Source organism: Lytechinus pictus, chromosome 16 (genome assembly GCF_037042905.1).
Source record: "Lytechinus pictus isolate F3 Inbred chromosome 16, Lp3.0, whole genome shotgun sequence".
NCBI classification, from domain to species: domain Eukaryota; kingdom Metazoa; phylum Echinodermata; class Echinoidea; order Temnopleuroida; family Toxopneustidae; genus Lytechinus; species Lytechinus pictus.
In genome coordinates this window covers 24,042,286-24,046,239 of record NC_087260.1, presented here as the reverse complement: position 1 = coordinate 24,046,239, position 3,954 = coordinate 24,042,286, and positions in this window count along the sequence as shown.

Sequence of the window (3,954 nt, the reverse complement as noted above, 5' to 3'; positions counted from 1 at the left end):
AGAGATGAGTAAAAAACTAAAGTTGTCGATAAACTTTGGAATAAAAATGATTTATGGTATCTATAAGTGACCTTTCAATGTGTAAATTTGCCAACGTACACGTTATAAATAACAATGATGATGATGATAATAATAATAATAATAATAACAATAATAATAACATAGGCGGATCCAGGGGGGGCCCAAGGGGCCCGCCCCCCCTATTGGCGGAGCAAAAAAAAGAAAAAAGGGGGAAATAAAGAAAAAAAGAGGAAAGAAAGAGGAAAAAGGGAGAGCAAAATAAGAAAATAAGAGTAGGGAGACGAGTGAATAAAATAAGGTCAGGGGAAGACTTGGAAAATGATGTAAAATATATATTTCATTTCGCTCGCGCTTCGCGCTGTAGCTTAAAATATCAAGTTTTGAAGTCAATATAGAACATATTTCAGCTCGGACATCGAGCTTTTATTATTTGTTTGATTTACAAATTGATTTTTTTTTGTGCTCTGTAAAATGTCCGTTTTATGGTGTGAATATCATTTGCAGCTTTTTGCGCTGTGCGCTCGCATTATTTGATTTGCCAAGTAGGCCTACATATTGTCTTTGTTTATTCCATACGATTCTTTACATATTAATGATATAAGAAACTACTTAAAATCCCCATTTTAAACAGTGAGAGTTTATCAAAAATTTCGTCTCGCGATTTGCGCTCGCATTAATAGTTAAAATATTTCAACTCATAAATCCTATTCATGATTACAAAAGTGCTTAGAATATCCAGTTTTCAGGCCTCAAATGTTAACAAATTTCACTCATTTATTAGGCTTATTACATTAATAAATATAATTTTTTTTCATGAATTCCTACTAAATTGTCCCTTTTTCAGAAAGGAATATCGACAAGTTTCATATCGCGCTTAGGAAGAGGAATAGGAAGATAGTCATCATTTTCATATGATGACAAAATGTCCTTAGGAGAATGTCCTGGTCCAAGGTCAAAATAAGTATCAACTCGCGCTTCGCACTCGCAGTATTTACTAAGTGCTATCCACATATACTTCACAATTTCCCTACACAGTGCTTTAGATATTGCTTAAATTCACCCTTTTCATACCGGAATATCACTTTGCACTCGCATGATAAAAAATGAAATGTATTCAGAATGCATGCCCAGATTCTGTCTAACTCTAAAACAGGCGCACACATTTTTATTGAAATACGCAGCTTGATCTTTGTTCAAAATGTGTTGAAATAGTTTGCGCTCGCATTATTAATGTAGGAACTTCCTTTTCCATGATTTACAAAACATGAAGAGTGTCCGATTTTTAGGTCTGAAATCTCAATTTTTTCCGCTCGCGCTTCGCGCGCGCATCAATGATTTAGTTTTATACCTATACCCAGTGGCGGACCGTGACCCGGAGGAGACAAAGCATTGGAGGGTCACATACACTAGCGTACCTACGGGGGGGGGGCAGGGGGGGCACTCTGCCCCCCCTGACGAGTCAAAACCCATGCAAAAACGTATCTTTGCCCCCCCTGACGGGCTTGAAAAACCTTTTTTGCCCCCCCTGACGAGCTTTAAAACCTTCAATGCCCCCCCTGACGAGCTTGAAGACCTTTTTTTTTTTTTTTTTTTTGCTTGTCAATTTTTTTCTGGTACGAAATTTTTTATTTGTGATCGAAGACCTTTTTTTTTTTTTTTTTTTTTGCTTGTCAAATTTTTTTTAGGTACGAAATCCTTTATTTGTGATCGAAGACCTTTTTTTTTTTTTTTTTTTGCTTGTCAATTTTTTTCTGGTACAAGATCCTTTTTTTTTGATCGAAGACCTTTTTTTTTTTTTTTTTTTTTGCTTGTCACATTTTTTGGCGGACGGTTTTGCCCCCCCTGTGGAAAATCCTAGGTACGCCACTGGTCACATAGCATTGTTTACAAAGAATACAGTGCCCCTCCAATCATTTGTCTCCTTCGGGTTTATTTCAAAAAGTGCTTAGACTGTCATTTTTTTAGGTCGGAATGTCAGAACATTTTCAGCTCGCGCTTCACGCTGGCATTATCTAGAAGTTGAAATGTGTATCGTCTTAATTAATGGCTAACTGCAAATCGTCCTCAGCAGGTCCCTTTCGATCAAGCCAGAACCTATATTAAAAATTTCTGCTCGCGCTTCGTGCTCGCAGTAATTAGTTACATACGCATCTTGTTCATGTTCACAAACACTGCCCAGAATATTCAATTTTCAGGACAAAATACATGAAATTCCAAAAATTTTCAGCTCTTGCTCGCACTATTCAAATAGGGCTTACAGGTTGTATGAGATTATTACATTTTTTAATGTTGTTTTATAAGAATAAAGCTAAGAAATGACTGCTAGTACATCGGCGTTTTGCCCCCCCCCCCAAAAAAAAAAAAAAAAAAAAAAAATCACGACCAAGAAAATGGGGAGAAATGGAAAGGGATAAGTGTAAAATATAGGCCTATAATTTTTCAAATGTTATGTCAAAATCTATCACAAACTTTGATTTTTGTAACTTCTTATTAATTTTACGCAAAATGCCGTATCATGCCCCCTCAAAATTGTTGGCTCATTACGCCACTGAGACAACCCCTGAAACAAACAAAAATCAACTTTGAGCGGCCGGTCGGGGAAAATTCGGGTGAAAAAAAATTCGGCCCCCCCCCCTATTGGCGGGAGCTGGATCCGCCCCTGAATAATACATGAGATTTGTATAGCGCACTTTCCATCTATATCTTGATTAGATGCTCAAGGCGCTTCAGAGCAGAACAACAAAAAATATTTACATGCAGAGAGAGGTAAATATCATCAACAATGGATTATAGTCAACCCCACATTACGGCATTTACACTGTATAGCTATATTCTGTGCCCCGTTGCCTATATGATATGTTATGCATGGTAGGCCTACGAAAACGGTTTTATGAGAAAATCTAAAAATATATACACTCTGGAGTTTGAAAATTTCTACCATTTTTGTAATCTACTATATTGTAAAATTGAAATTACTTTGTTTACTTGGAGCTTGGAAGGCTTTCTCTGGTCAGACAAAGGAATTTGGTTGAGCCATTTTTCATCCATGATTGAAAGTGATTATTATCATCAGACTGCAGACACATCAGTTTAAACCCCTTGACATGGGAAAAAACTATCTTACGTCATTATGTTCCATAATGATTAAACAGTCATATAATTATAACCCTTCCATTTTTCGATGGATGATTTACCTCAAACATATCTCATTTTCTGATATTGTTAAAATTAATTGGCGAAAAAACATGTCACCGCAGTGTTTCTTTGACACTTTAACCATGCCTTAACCGAATATTCATGACATTGTATCTCGATGATGTCATGAACTTATGAATATTACTCGAAAGGAATTATTAATGTAGACTATAAATAAACGGAAACTTTATTGTCATATTAAACGACGGGAATCTTTGTAAACGAAAATCATGGAAGGAAAAGTTTAAGAGTACAGGAAGAGTTTGAAAATGGAATAGCTAGCTTTGAAATAATGAGAAGATGGCGGAAAGAAATATAAATTAATGTTATTAGATTGCACTGAACAGAGAAAGGTGGAACTTTCATGTGTGATTAGGCCTATAATTCAACCAGAAAGGTAGGCCTAGTGTAAAATTGTGTTATTATTGAAGTGAATTGAATTGAATAACTTTGTTGTCCATAAAGGAAATGACCTTTTTACTGGTTTACACACATGATATACACTGTATATACACAGAACAAAACATTGTATCTATATGTGCAGTGTAAACCAGTGAAAAAACTATCTTACTGTTATATGTATCATGTTGAACTCGTCGAATATATTGACTGCTAAATTTAGCCTCAGAGGTGAACTGAAAGAAAGAAAGAAAGAAAGAGACAGAAATGTGAATTTGTTCAAGAGTGAATATAATCCCGGGTAAATTATAATGACATCGGCAATTATGACTGATTGCC